Source organism: Cheilinus undulatus, linkage group 4 (genome assembly GCF_018320785.1).
Source record: "Cheilinus undulatus linkage group 4, ASM1832078v1, whole genome shotgun sequence".
Taxonomy (NCBI): Eukaryota; Metazoa; Chordata; class Actinopteri; order Labriformes; family Labridae; genus Cheilinus; species Cheilinus undulatus.
Genome location: NC_054868.1, coordinates 4567944 through 4588100, shown reverse-complemented (window position 1 = coordinate 4588100; position 20157 = coordinate 4567944). Strand labels below are relative to the sequence as shown.

The following is a 20157-nucleotide window of genomic DNA, read 5'->3' as shown; positions in this document are numbered from 1 at the left end:
TCTGCAGCTGCTTTGTGAAGATAATTTTTCAACATGCAAGATTAAGGAGGACCCATGTGTGCTACATTCTGTCTCTGCAATGGTTTTGCTCCGTACCGACTGGATCTGGTTCTGAAGCCTGGTGCTGCAGAGTCACAGGAGACCTAAAAGACTCAGGATTACAGATTAAAACAACAACTGGTCACTAGGGCTGTCAAATTTTTTGATACTGCTGCACTTTTCTCGATACATGTGCTTAAAACCATACAATATACACAATATTGCCAAAAGTATTCACTCACCCATCCAAATAATAATTGAATAATTGTAATCAGGTGTTCCAATCACTTCCATGTCCACAGGTGTGTAAAATCAAGCACCTAGGCATGCAGACTGTTTCTACAAACATTTGTGAAAGAATGGCTCGCTCTCAGGAGCTCAGTGAATTCCAGCGTGGTACTGTGATAGGATGCCACCTGTGCAACAAGTCCAGTGGTGAAATTTCCTGGCTCCTAAATATTCCACAGTCAACTGTCAGTGGTATTATAGCAAAGTGGAAGTGATTGGGAACGACAGCTACTCAGCCACCAAGTGGTAGGACATGTAAAATGACGGAGCGGAATCAGTGGATGCTGAGGTGCATAGTGCACAGAGGTCGCCAACTTTCTGCAGAGTCAATTGCTACAGACCTCCAAACTTCATGTGGCCTTCAGATTAGCTCAAGAACAGTGGTAGAGAGCTTCATGGAATGGGTTTCCATGGCCGAGCAGCTGCATCCAAGCCATACATCACCAAGTGCAATGCAAAGTGTCAGATGCAGTGGTGTAAAGCACGCCACCACTGGACTGTAGAGCAGTGGAGACGCGTTCTCTGGAGTGACGAATCACACTTCTCCATCAGATAGACCAGTCTGGGTTTGGCAGTTGCCAGGACAACAGTGCTTGTCTGACTGCATTGTGCCAAGTGTAAAGTTTGGTGGATGGGGGATTATGGTGTGGGCTTGTTTTTCAGGAGCTGGGCTTGGCGCCTTAGTTCCAGTGAAAGGAACTCTGAATGCTTCAGCATACCAAGAGATTTTGGACAATTCCATGCTCACAACTTTGTGGGAACAGTTTGGGGATGGCTCCTTCCTGTTCCAACATGACTGTGCACCAGTGCACAAAGCAAGGTCCATAAAGACATGGATGAGAGAGTTTGATGTGGATGAACTTGACTGGCCTGCAGAGAGTCCTGACCTCAACCCCATAGAACACCTTTGGGATGAATGAGAGCAGAGACTGAGAGCCAGGCTTTCTCGTCTAACATCAGTGTGTGACATCACAAATGTGTTTCTGGAAGAATGGTCAAAAATTCCCATAAACACACTCCTAAACCTTGTGGAAAGCCTTCCCAAAAGAATTGAAGCTGTTATAGCTGCAAAGGGTGGACTGACGTCATATTAAACCCTATGGATTAAGAATGGGATGTCACTTAAGTTCATATGCGAGTCAAGGCAGGTGAGCGAATACTTCTGACAATATAGTGTATGTTTATTTTACATTTTAGCACCAAAAGTACCAAAGTTTTGAAAAAAAAAAAAAAACAGGCACTTTTTAAAAAAAATAGATCATGTAAAAGTCCATTTGTTCCCGTTCACAAACTGAAACATCTGTATATTCTAGATTCAGCTCATACAAAGTAAAACATTTTCTTTTTAATTTTGACGGCTTACGGCTCATGAAACTTATGTTCATTAATGCACTCAGTGCTTGATCGGGGCTCCTTTTGCATGAATTACTGCATCAATACGACGTGGCATGGGGTCCATCAGTCTGTGGCACTGCTCAGGTGTAAGAAGCACACTCCAACCTTCAGCTGCTCTGTATTGTTCAGTCTGGTGTCTTTTATCTTCGTCTTGACAATACCTCAGACATTCCCATTCTCTTCTCAAATGCAGTAATACCATGGTCATTAAACCAGTTTCTGGTAGTTTTGACTTCACGGTGAAAAGGAAATCAGTATCTCCATGGAGCTTCTCAGCAGATGGGAGCATGAAGGGCTCTAAAATCTCCTGGTAGACGGCTGACAGCTTGGACTCTTGGCTCAATTAAGCACAGTGGGCCACCAGCAGCAAAGACATGGCACCTAAAACCACCTGACTGAAAACACCAGACTTCAATGGATGATGTGCCTCTTGGATCTTCCTCCAGACTCTGGGACCTTGATTTCCAAAAGAAACAAAACTTTCATCTGAAAATAAGACTTCTGATCACCGAGCAACAGTCCAGTTGTGTTTCTTCAGATCCCAGGCTAGACACTTGTGACGTCCATGGTTCAGGAGTGGCTTGACACAAAGAATACATTTTTAGTCCATTTCCTGGACGAGTCTGTGTGTGGTGGCTCTTGAACTACTGACCCCAGAGTCAGTCCACACCTTGTGAAGCTCCCCTATCAGCTTTGTTTGACAGTCCTCTGGAGGCTGAGCTCATCCCTGTTGCTTATGTACCTTTTCTTACCACACTTTTCCTTTGAGATAGTTTTCATGAGCTGTAAGCTGTAATTACCAAGATTAAAACAAAAAAGTCTAAATATTTCACTTTATATTAGATGAATCTGGACATTATGCGATTTAAATGTTTGAATAACATCATAGGAAAAAAATGAACTTTTACACAATATTCTATTTTGGAGGTACCTCTGCATTCATGTTTTCAACCCGAAGATACCAGTGGAGACGAGAGCGAGGCATTCCTGTTGTTAGAGGAGATGTTATTTCCTCATTCCTTATTATCCCATAACACCTGGGAATCAATAACTCACAGGTTTTGGGGAAAAATAAAGAGCTAGGTTTTTTTTATTTTGTTTTGTTTTTCTTAAATCCTGGATTTTGATCCCCATCTGGCACGGCATAGTAGACAAATCTGATACACTTGGGCCCTCGCTGATCAATAAACCTCGGTCTGGGGTGAAGTGTATTCATATCTGGGCCTGACTGTCTGATGTGAAACAAACTTAAATTACAGATGGAAATATGAACAAACTTAACAAAAAAACTAAAAAAACAGCTCATCCTTCCCTCCTCCCATCGCCACCACTGTCTGGGTACAGAGTCATTCAGTGGTTGTTGGATTACACTGATATTCAACTCACAAATATACAAATTACATTTAAAAATATTTGAAAGTTTCAATTTTCAGTCCCTAAATTTCTCTGTGAAAGCAAATACCAAATCAAGTATTAATTCTTAATTCCTTCAAGAAAACAATATGGACAAAATTTGCACGTCTTTGTCTTGTGTAACGCAGGTTTTCTACACGGAGGTGTCACTCTTTATACAACAAATACCTGTTGTAGACTAAAAGCTCTTCCTACACACTCTGTCTGTTATCACCAAAGGTTCAGCAGCTTTTAGGATCCTCCACTCATTTACTGCAACATCATCGTAGGCTGACAGTAATTTGTCTCTCTGTACTCAGGTAAACAAAGGACAGGCCACTGATATACAAATGGCTGCTACTTACACCCACATGCATCACTCTTTCAACTATTCCTCCCAGTGGAACATCCATTACAGAAGTCAGAGTCAGAAAACATGGCTGCAGAGCAGTGACAGCTATATAACAAATTTTTACAGAAAAGCAGAACTACAGTAATTAGCTTGATTTCTAACCCGATCAGACAAAAATGAGACCAAGGAGATACATTAGAAAACGCTGCTCACGAAGCCTGTCCCACACCAACCTCGCCTACACACATCAGAATTCATAACTCCATCTCCTCAGCGTCAGGCCTTCACAGCAGCACAGCTTGATGATGGGTGTGTTCATCCTCTGAAGCTTCTTATCCTCTCATCACGCCTGCCAGCTTCTGCTCGTCTCACAGTAATGCAACCAAAGTCATCGCCGCTTCAACCGTGTTAACGCATCACCAATAAAACACAAGGTACAAGAATGAGCCTCCAATATCAGCTTTTTTTGTGTAGCATTAACATCTAAACCTGTCATGATTGAATCATGAATGTCAAAATTATGCATACATTTCAGTTAATTTCTTACACACAAAAATAACCCACTAAAAGAAGTTACGGCGAATAAAGCATGCAGGAGAATATCCACGCAGCTGTTCACATTCACTCTGTAAACCTAATAAAAACTTACATGAACTTTAGGTTTTATTTCATCCAAGCTGATCAAAACTACCAGGATTGATCAATAAGACAGCCTGCCTTGATCTCTTGTCCTCCCCTGCCTGAGTGTCTATAGTATGACTACTGTTCATACCGTACATCTTCATCCATGTTCAATATAAATTTACTCCCATTCCTGTTTCAAATGTAAAAAGTTGATGCCTTGCAGAGGCATGCTGAGGATAAGAAGGTTGAAGCTACAGTGCCTATAAAAAGTATTCATCCTCTTGGAAGTTTTACCCTTTCAGTGATTTTATAAATCAGTCATGGTCTTCATAGTTAGGCTATTTTGACCAAAAATATACAAAAAACCTCTTTAATGTCAAAGTTAAAACAGATTTCTACAAACTTATGTCAATAAAAGAACAAAATGTAAGGTAAAATAAGTCACTAAATAAATATTCACCCCCTTAAGTCTTTGAGTATTTAGTAGATGCACCTTAAAGCCGGCTCAGACTACATGAATTCAGCAAGATTTCAGCCTGACTGCTCACTGTCATAACTTGGGCCCTATTAAGAATGATTAATGGTCTGATAGTGTGACATAATTAATGATGTGTCCAGGACGCCCAGTGACCAGTGACCACAATTCAACAAGACTAGCATGTCAGAATTTTTCTTACATTGACGATCCGACCAGACCTGACGTCAATGACATGAATCCTGACATCTACCAACAGGAGAGCATTTGTTTCCTTTCTTTGCATCATCATTTACAAGAATCCCTTTTTCTCCCTTCAGAGAACTTATTTTATTTTATTTACATCATCACATACACACCTTAAGTTCTATCTGAAGCAGAGCCAGTTCATATTGTCCTCCTCTTGATACATCCATACTTATTATCCATAATCCAATCCATAATTGTTTCTTATTTTCCTACAATCAAATAGAGCGCTTCTGTTGTAGAGTGCTTGGCACTCTTTGACAACCTGAGAACTCGCGGAGGCAGAGGTGACGTCAGCATTCGGTGAGCGGTCCGGATCACTCTTGTAATGCGGCCAGGAAGTCGACCAAGACGGGACAAGATTTTGGTCGCATAGTCTGACATGGTGCCGTTGTAGATGACCAAAAAAATCATGTAGCCTGAGCCGGCCTTGAGGCTGCAATCACATCACTGAGTCTGTGTGGAAAGGTCTACACATCTGCACTCCGCAATTTTAATCCATTCTCTCGTGCAAAACTGCTAAAGCTCTGTCAGGTTGTTGTCTTTAAACCATTTTAGTGTAGCTTTAGCGGTAAGCTTCATGCTGGAAAATAAATCATCTCTCAAGCTGTAGCTCTCTTGCAAACTGAGCAAGATTGTCCTCCAGGATTTTTCTATATTTTGCCGCTAGACGGAACCCAAACACTGCACATCCCCACAAACACACCACTGTGAAGCAGTTATATGAGCTTTCTTCATCAGTGGCTGATGTTTGCTGGTACTGGATCGATATTCATACTTCAACATATAAAACAACTGCACCAGTAATGCAACACAGCTAATATTCTCTTTTATTTATAGGACTATTTGCACTGTCTGGCCTATTAAATAGGCTTAATATTTGTGTCAGTCTAATAATAATTGTGTTGTTTAAATAAAATATCTGAACACACATTGTGATACATGTTGCATTGCTCCATGGGAGGTTTTGTACTGCTTTGGTTAAAAAAAAGGAAGTAAAAGCATGCTGACTGAATAAAGATGACATTTTTTTGCTGTTTTTATTATGGTAACGCTGCCCCCTGTAGGAAGCGCCAGTGCACTACAAAGCTAACTAGACTGAGCAACCACAGAACCAACAGAACACTGAATCTGATCAGTGATAGGCAGATAAAAACATGAGTGGTGCATCCCACATTCATGTGACTGTTTAAGTGAAAATGACCTGTGTATGCCGGATGTGTTTCCACCATAAACTAATCTCTGTACACAATATTACATAACTGCTTGTGTGTTAGGATGCTTGTGCACGTTTGTGTTTGTCGTCCAGTTTAAAATGCCAACCTGTCCTCCTGGGACTGAAGTGGGAGAGAGAAGAAGATCAAACAAACACAAAAACTGTCGATGTGGACATTATTCTGACGTCCCCGTGTGTGCGTTTAAATCGCTGTGGGACTTTTTAGAGTTTTGGTGAGACAACATCATATATCATGGTGGTTTTTATAACTGAAGGAGCTGTCGGAAAAAGAGCAACAGAGAGAGGAGGGGCTGGGGGGATGAAGAAGCAGTGAGGAGAAAAGGAGAACAAGAGGAAACAAAAGGGGAGCGGCCACTTGAAATTTCTCCACTGAACATGAGTGAGAAAAAGCCCTGCCTTTACTTATTCATTCTTTTTTATTTTTCTAAAGCTATATTCTATGCAAAAAAAATCCAAATAAAGATAAACCCTGCTGCATTACTTAGTTCTCTCAGCCTGCAAAAGCTGTTTTGATATCAGTTGTCATCACTGAGCAGTGGCAGACACAGGATGTTTGAGCTGCAGGGACAAAAATAATAAAAAGGACACTGGCAGGCAGAGTTTGCACCATGCTACTTCTGCTCCTCACTTAAATGACAGTGAGAGCTGATTAGGTTAGAGACACAGAATAATACTGGCCTTACATTGGTATTGGGGGATAGTCTCCCTCAAAACAGCACCCTAGCTATACTACACATGAAAAACACCTATGAAAAAAAATGTGTGTTAATTTTTGACAGCTATTTCTAATTTTAGTCAAAGGATGAAAACAATATGAAAATGCAAATAATTCACAGGTGAAAGTGTGCAGTGTGTTTTGCACTATCCTCCAGTAAACTGTAGTTTAACACACAGGTAGGAAGTCAGTGCCATTTTATTTTTCATGTTTCATTTACTGCGCTGCTCCCTCTGTCAACCAAGTTTGCTAGAAAGAGGGACAAGGTTTTCATTCAGTCTATAAACTAAATATTTCACGTAGCAGATTGACCCGGAGCAGTGATTAGCCTTATGTCTGAGGTAGTAGGAGACTTCACTGTGAAATATATTCTTGGACTTAAGTCCTGTTTCTCCATCTGTGCGCGTTACATATTTGGTTCACATGGACATCCGCCTGGCTTCTACATGAAATCACATTGAAGACAAAAATAACCTGGCATTGGTTAGAGACAAATATTTATATGAAAGGGGGAAAACATTGTGCAGTGTTATGAAAAGAAGGTTTTGCTCCTCTGGCTGTCTCAAAAGTGTTTTGATTGGTCAGATGTGTGCTGGTTGGGAGCGAGACCTTGAAAAAATCTAATATGGTTCGAGTAATATCAGCCACAATTTCGCAGAGCAAAATTATGTTGCTGGTGTGAAGCTTGTATTGACTCACTACGTCAGTGGTGAGTCAATGCGGCCATCATGTAAATTTTAAATACCAATAAATAAAAACTTTTAGACATAAGGGCAAACTCTGCCATTAATTCATGAAAACAAAAGCATTGATCTTATAATCTTTCACTACTGTTTTATGGTTAGATCTTTCGTTTATTTTTTATTTTGATTAAAACAATTTGAGACTTGTTTTCTTTGGTTCTTATATTCATGACACTGTCTCTACACATGCCCTCGGTCACTGAGCCAAGCACTTGGCAAAGTTTTTCAGCAGACTTTGGGTGCTTTCACACTAGGGGCCCAGTCCAGGATCCGAGTGCACTCAAGCCCAAAGTCTGGTTCGTTTTGTTAGTGTGAATGCAAACGAACCGCGCCCGGGCCCACTTGGGAAGGTGGTGTCGGGTGCAATTCAAGTGGACTCTGGCACGGTTCGGATGAGATGTGAATGCAACCGTGCTCTGATACGAGACAGAGTGTCAAAACAGCTTTATGACGTCAGCGTAAAAACTGAACTTCTTTCCACAGCACGGCAGTTTGTTCACATTTTTCCTCAGTAAAGGGCGTAAATCATCAGAATCCAGCCAATAAACGGTCTGTTGTGACTCACCTTACAGATGAACACAAGTTGGAGTCAGTGAGAGGAGGTGCAAAGGCAATAAAAGTCTCCTGTCACCTCAAAAACCGCTGTCTCTGTGCAGCGTGAGCCCATTTAATCCTCTGAGCAGTAGTAGATGTGCAGATACAAAGAGCAAAGTTGCTGGCATCTTTAAAGCGATTTTAATCACCCATGGCTGCTGGATGGACTGTTTGCCAGGTCAAAACAAAAACAGTCTTTGCTCAGGTCATGACCCCAGTGGTTGCCATGGTAGCTTCTTCTTCTTTCTCCTCCTTGGCGGGGCTGTAAACCAGCTACGTGCACACTGCCACCTGCTGTTTCAGACCGAGTACGCAAGTGCACCCTGGCACAGTTCGATGTTGCTAGTGTGAAAGCAAGCCAGCGAGGGGAAGGGGGAGGGGGAGGAATCGCGCTGCGGCACGGTTCGAATCAACTGGGCCTAATGTGAAAGCATCCTTAGACTCCAGATGGCAGAGTTTGCCCGGACAGGATGCTAGTGCCGAGCAGTTTGTGTCTGTAGCTTTGTTAACAGAGGACATGTTTTCTTTTTGACTTTCTAAATATTTTATTTTATCATTATTCCTTTTTATTTTATTTACTATGCAATTTTCAATTCTATTTTATTCTAGTTTATTTATTTATTCTTATTTTGTTGGGTTTTTTTAATTTTGTTTTATGTAAATTGTAGTTTATACTTTTCTTTATTTATTTTAATGACAAATTTTTAAAAGTATTTGATCTTTTTTTAATTCAGTTCTCTTAGTTTTTTTTTTTCTTATTGGATATTTAATTGGTTTCAAGTGTTTCTGTTAATTTTTTTTAACTGCATCACTAAATGCCCCTGTAAAAAATGTTTTACAAAAAAAAAAAAAATCAACAAAAAAACAACCAAACAAACAAAAAATACAAGTAACGCTGCACCACTAACTATAACACTGCCTTGAAAAAGCAGCTTGGAATTATTTAGTTCTGTGTTCATCTCATAAATTGACTATTTCTATCTGCACTTGAGTTTAAAATTATGCTGGCACAATAAATAACCATGAAAGCAGCATATTCTTCTCAATATTAGTCATTATAATGGTTAAATTGAAAATATCCACCAATCTGAATCAATTTCACCATTGAAAATATAACCAATGTGGCCCTCTTGGTACTAAATGTTGTCCATCCCTGCACTACATGCTTGAAAAAATAATTTTGTAGAATAATTTGTCAAATAAAAAATGTGTCTGTTGTGCAAGGGCCTTTAGTCTTAGAGACAAAATGTCCATTAGTTTTAGTCATTTCTACTCTTTATATTTGATTCTAGTTCTAGTCCCCCAAAACTACACAAAACAAACCAAAAAAAAAAAAAAAAACACATTTTGGTCCAGTTTAGGTCAGTAAAAAATCATTACAGTTTAATCAAAGCTTTTTGCTTGTTTGTTTGTTTTTTTAATTTATATTTTTTCACTAAAGATCTATCATGAGCTAAGCTGGTCTTCGTCTCATCTTAGGTTTCCAGCTAACATTTTTAGTTATAGTTTTGGTCGACTAAATAAGCATACAATTGCATGCAGCACAGTAAATGTTTGATCTTGATTATAATTAATAATTCATTATTTAATTTATTGCAACAGAGACTGAAACCCAGTTAATCACTCCACACTAATGTGTTGAAGTACACAGTGCTAATCTGCTGCAAAAATGTGCACGAAAAAACTAAAAAAACTAACAAAACTGAACAAATGAATAAAATTTATCAAAATTTTCAGACATTTTCCTCCTCTTCCGTCTCCCAGCTCTGTGTGAGCAGGACGCCGGTGATAAGCTGCAGCTTTGAGCTGACTGACAGAGTAGAGCATGAATGAAATGAAAATTGAATAATGTGCTCCGGCTCTGTGTGTCGGATGTTTATGGCTTCATGCGCTACTTCCTGGGAGTTCCACCAACTCCCTTTGCAACAAACGAGAGTCAACACGGTCCAAAGAACTAAACTCAGCCAGTTGTCCTCTGGACCGAGTGGGCCGTGAGCAAAACCCACATACATACACTCACGCAGACACGCATGCACACGAGCGGGCTGGCCTATTTGGCAGTTGAGGCTCATACCCAGCCCTCGCAGCAGAAATAGCACACGTATGTGTGTGAGTGTGTGTTTGAGTGTGTGCAGTCATGCATCGTTACCTGTGTTGGCAGGTGTGATGCAGAGGGGAGTCTTACGTCAAAGCATCAATGTTGTTCAGGACAGTGAAGGCGAACACAGCACTGAAAGGAAAGAAGAACATGGCATCTGAGTTGAAGTTGAAGTTTCTGAGAATTTTATACCATTTAAGAGTAACACCTTAAAGAAATACTTGAAACTGAAATGATAATATCAGAAACAGGACGTCCAAAAGGGATAATCACATTTTAGAAACGACAGCTAATAGAAAACTAAAGATTAAAAAGTACATTAAGATGTAGTTTAAACTGCTGAATATCCACTGCTCATATTGTTCAATAAATACATAAATCCTATTAATCAATGAGCAGGGCTTTTACGCTTTTACATTTGCTCCAGTAATCAAATCACACTTTATTTTTGTATTTTACAGGGCATTATCTTCACTCTGGTTAATGATAGGTTCACAGAGGAAGTGATTCTTTTGTCTCTTTGACTAACGGTTTCATTTCACAGTCTAGAGTAAGGATGTGCAAGGTTCACTGGTAAAACGGTTAAATTTATTTATCAGATTAGCCGTTGTGGGATTTAAGAGTCGTTTAAACTAATCACCTAACATTTTTACAAACACAGGCTTGAAATCCCGGCCTACAGTGCTCTTGTAAACTGTAATGAACCTTCTGCCACTAGAGGCCGCTGTAGCTTCAGTTAATGGCTGTTGCCTTCCTGTCTGGCACTTCACCAAATATAAATATGAAAAGCTCAGCTGGCTTAGTGGTTAGTTTGTAGCAGGAACAGTGCGGTATGACAGATTTTCAAAATCGTAAATGGAAATAAAGTGGTATACAGGCTGTAGAGGGCTGAACTCACATGTAACTACTCACAGAAGTGATAAGAGGCCACACAGATTTTAATAAAAGCCATGCCTTAGAGAGTAAATCAGGCCAACGTCACACCCGCGTACACAATGACCCTAGAGCTATGACTGTTTCTAGGGATTTTCTCCGCTTTAGACTAGTCAGTTAAATGAAATTTAAATGAGCGTTTAGCCAAATAGGGAAATAGACGCCTAGGAACATCCTTACTCTAGAGCCACCCTAGTGACATGTATCATAAGTTTGTAGCCCTGTTGTACATTTTTTCAGCTACTCAGCCATTTTAAAAGCACACAAGACATAAAATAACTTTGATGACATAAATTTGTCATTTTGGAGCCCAGGTTTTGTGTGGCTGGAGTTTTATCCTGGAGCTAGGGGGTGACAGTATCATGCTACAGATATGCAAATGCTACATAGACATTCTTTAGCAGCCCATCGTTCTCCTACTAGCAGGTTAGCCAGCTAGCACGTACTTTGAAGTATACTCCCTGGAGAAGTCAGTGTTTGTCCCTGAGCTATTGTAAGTTCCTGCTTGCTATTATGTGAGTTTTGTAGCAACTTTAGCATACAAGTCCTATGCATTTAATCATGTTATCTTGTAGTTGTAAAACTACTGTTATCGCAAACATTGCACCAGCAATGACAGCCTTCGATCTTTGCAGGTTAAGCTCCACATTCCTGTGTTGAATATCATCAGTCAGTGTTCTGGTTATTAGGGCTGACAGCCTCAAGTCGATTAGTCAATTAATTGGTCGGTGACCTCATGTTCAACCAAAATCTAATTGGTCTTACAATCACACACACTACTTTAATTGGAAGAATCTTTTTTTTTTTTTTTTTTTTGCAGGGGTGAGAAGAAAGATGTCATGTGTTTTTAATTTTTCAAACTATTCAAATATAATTTACTTAATTTACTTAATTTTGGGTTCATTTTGAATTTGAATTACCACCTAGATGCACTGACTACACTGTCAGGGATAAGTTTGATGTAGAAATAACATGAAGGGATTTTTAAATTTTTTGTTTGGTCCATCCCACGACCAATCGATTAATTGACTGGTGCGATTTTAGTCGACAAAGTTTTTCTTTGGTTGACTACAGCTCTACTGGTTATTTGTATATAACCTGACACAGCCTGTGCTCAACTTTATCCCTATTAAATCAAAATAGTGCTAAACTGCACCGTCTCTACACAGGATAATCTGGGGAGTCATTTTTCCAGAGTTAAAATATTTTACTAAAAATAGTCAAATAAACTCGTCCTTTAGTGTATTTATTACACGCCACTGCCAGAGTTGGAGTAAAAACGCAGAGTAAATTCTGCTGGAGTACAACTTTAGTCACACCTATTTAAAGGGGACATATTTTACCCTTTAAGACAAGTTCATATTGGTCTCAGAGGTCCCCAAAACATGCCTGTGAAGTTTGTTTCTGAAAAAACACCCTAATATAGAATTTTTGCACGTCTAAAAACCCCTCTGTTACAGACACCTTTATCCAAACCATCAATCTCCCAGATCTAAGACAGGAGGGTAACCCACTGAGCTATCCAGCATCCCAGCTGGCAGTTGGGAGGAAGATCAGGAGAGGAGGGCAGAACTTTCTTACATGCGGGAAGGGTCAACTGAACCTGGGGGCGGAGCTAACTCCCCACATGAGGTCATGAGGGTAAAATCTGACAACGGCTTCTTTCAGCACACATTTTCTGAAAAGTGGAGAAAGAGAGGGTGGAAGGGAATGTATTTTTCTGGTATTTGGGGGGATTGTGGACAGGCCAGAGGCAGGATTTTTGCATAATATGTCCCCTTTAAAGGCATTTTATTCCATGGTAGATCATCCTTTTAGGTTAGTTTATTCTTAAATTTAGATGTAATAATTGTAAAAGAGTTGAGTCAAAATAGAGTGCATGCGTTCATTTAATAAAATATGCATGAGTACAACCACCCACAGCAGTGCTGTTTTGTTTGTCTTGCAATGGGGCCAAATAATTTGAACGCACTCTGAAACTATGTTCCCCTCCCTCCCTCTGCTAAACAAAGCATTGTTCTACTTATTGTGTCCTGAAACTGCTGAACAAATGTAATAAAAAAAAAAAAGGCTCCAGACGGTTAATTCATGAGGAAGGATGACTGAGGGAACAACAAAGCCATGTTTGCATCCAAACATCTTATAATTTGATTGAACAAAGCTGGACAAAAGCAACAACATTCTGCAAAATATTTCAAATGTCAACGTATAACAGCTGCTTTCAAAGCAATATGAAACCATGTTAGACAGAAACACAAAGCAGAGGACTGTTTGTATTTGATCACTTGCAGAACTTTGCAGAGAGCTGACAGACAAAATACAGCACTTTTAGGGGAGATACTGAAATTTAGTACTTCTAATATGTCCTATTCTTCATGTTGTTTGAAATTTTCTTGATTGAGGATTAGATAATGGAACATAATCAGTGTGATGAGGCATTTGTGCTGTGATTGAGACCGGTCTAAAAGTGGCTGTTACCATAGAACAATGTTTCTGACAAAATGAGGCATAAACACAAGTCTCACATTCTCTCATGGCCGAAACAACAACAACCAAAACACAGAGATTATATTTCAGCCCAGTGATTCCCAGAGTCAGTGGACTGAAGCTGAAGGTTAATCAGATGTAGTGTAGTCCACTGGCTGAACAGTGTTTTGTGTCTCACTGCCCATTTTCTGTGAAACACGAATAGAAACATTCAGCCTGTCATGGGCTCAAACAAAAACATGCTTCTCCTGAGCTCCTTGCTGTTTCTCTCTTGCTGACAGTGTTTGCTCAAAAAAAGACTTAATGGAGATGTTTGCTGAATTCTTAGATGGTCTAAAGGAATAAACGGGCTCATGCTAAAACAACTGAGTCTGTTTTTTAACCATGGTGGATTTTCACATTACCTTGGATTTTAGTGGTGGGGGTACTGACTAATGCCTAAATTATTTTAAGAATAAAAAACAGACAAGCATAACACAGAGTAATTACAAAATGTAGTTTGTAAATGATGATTTCATTTATTAGGGGAAAAGACCATCCAAACACCTGGCCCTATGTTGGCGAATCATTTCCCCTGTTGTTAAATCGTAAATCAGCTGTGATTAATCACATATTTTGGAAAGCTGAGCTCAGATTCACTAGCCACACCCAGGCCCAATTTCTGCCAAGCCTGTTAAATCCAGAAGCCCCTTATTTAGAGCCTCTCTGACAAAGTGAAGTAGGCTAAAAGATCTCTAAAAGAAAACATCATGCCACAATCCAAAGACATTCAGGTCAACAAAGTCAATGACATCTATCAGTATAGAAAGGGTTAAAAAGACATTTCTGAGGCTTTGATGATCCAGTGAACCATGGTGAGAGCAATTATCCACAAATAGAGAAAACTTGGAACAGTGGTGAACCTTCCCAGGAGTGGCAGGCCTACCAAAAAGACTCCAAGTGCATCAAAGACTCATCCAGGAGGTCACAAAAGAACTCAGAACAACATCTAAGGACCTGCAGGTCTCACTAGACTCAGTTAAGGTCAGAGTTCATGATTCAGTCATAAGAAAGAGACCAGGAAAATTGCATCATGGGAGAGCTCCAAAGCCAAAACCACTGCTGAGCAAAAAGAACACAAAGGCTAATCTCACATTTGACTGAAAAAAATCCTGATGATCCTTGAGACTTCTGAGAAAAAATATTCTGAATATTCTGAACTTTCTGGAAGGTGTGCTTTCCTTTACATCTAGTGGAAAACTAACATGCCATTTCATAAAAAAGCATCCTACCAGCAGACAAACACAGTGGTAGTGTGATGGTCTGAGGCTGCTTTTGTCACTATGTTTATAGCTTTCTGAGTTAAATACAGTTATTTTTGTAGCCCAACTTTGCTTTTCAATATCGATACTTCCTGAACAACCAATAAAAATCATAAAGGGGCGGGACCTATGTTACCAGCTTTGTCAACAACAATGGCAGGGGAGGAACCAAACAGCCCAAGGGATCAATTTTCAGGTCTTAAGCTTCTGCCAATGCCAGGACATGAATCCTTTACATGGTTTTCATTTTTACCCAGTAAAAATGAACTGGGTAAAAATGAAAACCATGTAAAGGATTCATTTTTACTGGGTAAAATTTTGAATAAAGCATCACTTAAAACAGACCTGATGGTCACGACCAAGGGAAGCAGAAGTTCACTTTTGTACATGCTGGTGGAAGATGCTGCTAACATATAAAAAAGCTTTGACTAGGCGCAGTTAGCAAGGTAGCAGTTCCAGTCACAGTTGTTGTAAACACAATCTGTACACTGACACGCTCCTTTCTCCTCAGTTATACTTTAAAGGATAGACCAAAAGGCAGTTGTATTTGGTAAACAGTATTAAAGTACTTTCTGATCAACATGTGCATTGTGAGAGAAAAGTCTCTACTCTGACCTGCAAATTCCACACAGGACGACTGCACCGCGCACTGAAGCTCCGCGTGTTTGCTCCGACCACAGGTGAGCAACCTCGCCCGCTGGAAGCATGTCTAGAGCGCTGCACCGCGGCAGGCAGCCAAGAGATCACGGGAGAACTTCAGATTCACACAGGAATAGTATGTCAACAGCAGACTATTTTACCTTTTTTATCCATTCTGGTATAAGTCCAGTTAAAACGTTAATGTTTGCTTGAAAGATCTGTGGTTTTATGTAAAATTTTTTGGCTAAATGTCCTCTAAAGTTAACTTTTCCTCGTCAATGGCACCGTTATAGCTCAGTGACCCACTGACCCCCCCCCCCGTGACCCTTTGCTCTTGCTGCAGGATGAGATGTAATGTTGATGTAGTGATGATCATGAGTCTGTGTGTTGTGTTGTATTTTGAAAGAACTGGATATTCTACAGTTGGGACTTCCTGTTTGGAGCTTTCTGATCGATGGGAACTGACATGATTTGGCAGGGACCAGCGCTGAAATAGACCTGCAGCTTTTCTCGAATGAAGGGGAGCGAAGAAGTGCTCTAGGGACGTGCCGGCACGCTGCCGGACTGGAGCGCTGGCTGACTGACTAGAGAGGGAGGGATTTTCTCCGCAGTACGATTCGCTGATGGATCTGTGAAATGAGAGTATCACTAAATTCAGCTGCTTTAATTCACTGCACCAACTTTGTGCATTCAAGTCTGCAACTCACACACAGTACTCCAACTCAATGATTAATTTTTGCATAATTTTATGGCTTTGTACACCTGAACAATTCAATCCAATCATGAAATCAGAACAAAACATTTGATTCTGGAAAAAGCTGCAAAAGAAATTAGTGTTTGCTGAGACAGTAGATGTTTAAAGTATAATAAAACACATTAAACACTTAAAAGAACATGAAAATACTTTAAAGTGGTATTGATGTTGGCTATAATTATGTATAGTTTGCATGTCTAGAGCCAATGGGAAATAAACAATGTATAAAGAGTCTGGTGCTGCAAGGCTGGGATTTTAAAGGATTATGAAAAATATCAGAATTAATTCAGCGTGAAAGTTTTGACCTTTTGGTTTATAATAAATATGTACCAGCTGAGGATCTAATTAGTTTGTTAGTCAGCACACCTTTGACACAGCAGACACTAATGAGGTGTATTATTACGAAGAAACAGGTTGAAGGCTTCATAAATAAGACAATTAGAGTTGTAATGTTTCCTATTAAGAAAAGTTTGAAATATCAAGACATTAGAGAAGTCCAGCAGACCTTGTATTGGATTAAATGATGGAGAGATGCAGCTGTAAGAGTGGATGTTTGTTGCACAAACAGTGATTTCTGCTGTCTGTGATGTAAAGACAAATTCTTTAACAGGGACATTAAAGTTAGAATTTTGGTTTCTGTGTTTACAATGAGGGCACAACATCTACACATAGCATGCAGGAACCTGATAAACAGAACACCAACCGTGGTTTTAACTGCAAATCCTCAGTGGCTACGTAACTTTGTATTGAAATAAGACTCAGAGTAGGGTTGAGTAAAGGGGGCTTGGCAAGGCTGAATCAAAGCAATGCTGGCAGTTCTGCCCTGCTAGCAAAGAATGGTACATTTTTGAGAGGACTTCCCCACACATGTAAGGCTAACGATGAATCACGACGGCTGAAAGAAAAACTTCACCTGTGTAACGGTGGGTATTTAAGCAACAGCTATGCTCCATCCTTTTACTAGGGCTGTAGTCAACCAAAGAAAAACTTGGTCGACTAAGATTGTACCAGATCATCAATTAATTGATTGGTCGTGGGACTGACCAAAATCATCCTTTTTAACAAAATGTTGCCACACCGCTGACTTTTTCCACATGTTGTCAATTAATGGGAAACAGAGTATAAATGTGCTTCATAGGCTTTGCTCGGTGGGACGGTCCTAGTGACGTTGTTTTGACTTTCTGGGTATTTAACCTGTAATAATTACCCTAAAAGGCATGAGTAAATTATATTTGAATAGTTATATTCATAGTTTTTTTTTTTTTTTGTAAATTATATTTTGTAACACTAGATAACTGAAAAAAATAAAAACACATGACGTCTCCCTTCTCACCCCTGCAAAAAAATGGATTCTTCCATTTAAAGTAGCACGTGCAATTGTTCGACCAATTGGATTTTGGACGGACATGAGGTCATCGACCAATTAATCGACCAATCAACTTGAGGCTGTCAGCCCTACCTTTTACTACATCCTACAGGCCTTAGACGGGCTGCCAGTAGGGCTGGGAAATTAATCGAAAATTAGATGAAATCGCAGTATGGCCTGCTGCAATTTTCAAATTGCAGAAGTTGCAATAATACTGGTTTAAAACTTTTTTTTTTGCAGCAGCAGCAGCAGCAGAGATGTCATGCATTAAATATCATGCAATCATTCAAGACCCATTTTTTAGTCTACAAAAACTCCTTTCTTCATTTCTGCAGCTTTTTCTGATTAAATATGAGGATGACATAAAAATTATCATTCCCTTCAATACAATAATTAATTTCCAATTTGTAATATGAGTTAAAATCATCACAATTAGATATTTTTTCAAAATTCTTCAGCCCTAGTTTTATCTAATACTGTGTTGGTTATAATATAGAGGGATTTATTGCTTGTCTTTGTTGGAAAATATATAAGATGAGGAACTCAAGAAATAATTGCATGTCAATTCGCAATATTGGAAAAAAAAAATCACAATTACATTATTTTGCCAAATCGTTCAGCCCTAGTTGTCAGTAGGGATGCATGATATTGGATATTTTCCGATATCAGATATGCGGATATTTACAGATTCATTTAAGCCAATACCAATATCAAAACAGATGTTTAAATATGCTTTTGGGAGCAGGACAGGAAATTTCAGTCCTTTTTGACACACTTTAAGGTTTGAGGGTGACCAAGGAAACAAACTTTAGTCCTTAAAAACACTATGAAGTTTAAAGAGTGTGGGTAAATAAAGTCTGTTGGTTCAGCCTAAAATTCCACTAATTTTTTTATATGTATGAACAAAATTTACAGCCGATATATGCTGAAATACACAGGCAAAATATTGGATGTAAATATTAGCAGAAATTTTGATAACTGCTTACACCAGATAGATAAAATCGTACATCCCTAGTTGTCAGAGTATTCTGACGTTATTCAGAGATGCACTAATGCTGCATTTTTCCACACCAAGAATTACAAAGCAGTGACATTTTGGTTCTCATCGATACCGAGAACGATATACTTACTAGTACCATAACTGCTCTTAGATTATTTTGACAGTGTGTTCAATTTTTATCAGATGTTCTTCATCCCTCCTTCATTCTCCTCTACGTTTGTCATCATCATCAATGTTAAAATATCAGCAAACTGCAGACATGGCTCCAACTTTGACTTCACACCACATAATGAGAGGCTGACATCATGCTTTTATGCGATAGCAAGTACAGCTTCTGCAATGTTTACAGAGTAAGAGTGTTAAGGTTTGTTATCATTATCTGTGCATCCCTCATATTCTCTATATATCTATACACATTTCTGTGTTGATATGTACTGTAGATAAGAGGTAGGGTGCATGAAATATTTTTAACTGCCAAAGGAGAGCCCAGCAGAAAACAAAGGTTTCAGAAGCACAGCTTTAGTGGGTGCTGGATCCAAAACGAACAAGCATAAAGCTGCCAAAAGGTCCTCACAGCAGAAGCTCCATTAAAGGATTTACTCAGCAACAAGAGACATTTTGAGTCAACATGCTCTTCCTCAGAGAATATAACTGAACTTCCTGTGTGGACCTTTTTGCTTCTTCATGCAAATTTGTGTCAGTTAACTGATTCAGAATTTTTTTTTTCTAATGAAAGAAGTTGTTGTTCAACTGGAACTATGGGTTAGAGGTGAGCTGCCAATATGAGTCCCATCTCAGATTGTCTGCAGGCTCCATGGTAGCCCCAGCTGTGAATGCGCATGTGGACTTTAAGTGGGATTAAAGTTTGGGGTTTGGAGGAGGCCTATCTGGGCAATTTATATTAGACCCATATAAGCCCCCATTTCTAGAGATCCCTGAATGATCCCACTTGAAGTCCACATGTGAAATCACAGATGGGGCCATGATGTAACCCGCAGAAAAAAACCACACCCGTATTTGCAGCCCACCTATTACCAGTATGCAGCCCACATGGACAGGGAAGAAGACAAGCCCTGTTTCTACTTCCACAGGATGCTATCTAAGAGAGAAAACACAGAAAAGAGCAAATAGCAGCTTGACCCTAGAGCTACCAGAACACTGACTGCCAGCTGACAGCGATCCTGATACCATCATTTAGTAACACAGACTCTCTAACTTTAGCTAATTAGCACTTACCTATACTTTAATGATTAAGAATTTCTTTCCCTTCACTTCTCACTGTGCATAAAACACACCAAGAATGCATGAAAAAGTCCATGATTGTGTTGACTTTCATCCTGGTGACGATGTAGATTTGCCACAAGAGTTTTGACGAAGTCTTTCCTGATTTTAGTGACACATAAGGGCTCTGAGTGAAGAAAACTTGCAGTATAAACCGATATTTCCATTTTTCTGAGGTTATTATTTTCCGTAAGGAGA

The 20157-nt window shown here is 39.5% G+C and overlaps 1 protein-coding gene across 1 annotated transcript in view; it reads right to left on the bottom strand.

Annotated features, from left to right (window-relative positions):
- The window catches only part of LOC121508424 (teneurin-3), a 168062-nt gene that overhangs the window by 122261 nt on the left and 25644 nt on the right, over nt 1–20157 (bottom strand). The window contains exon 2 of the mRNA XM_041785279.1: nt 10250–10330. The gene's annotated coding sequence lies outside the window, so the exon portion shown is untranslated. The remainder of the gene's footprint in view (nt 1–10249; nt 10331–20157) is intronic.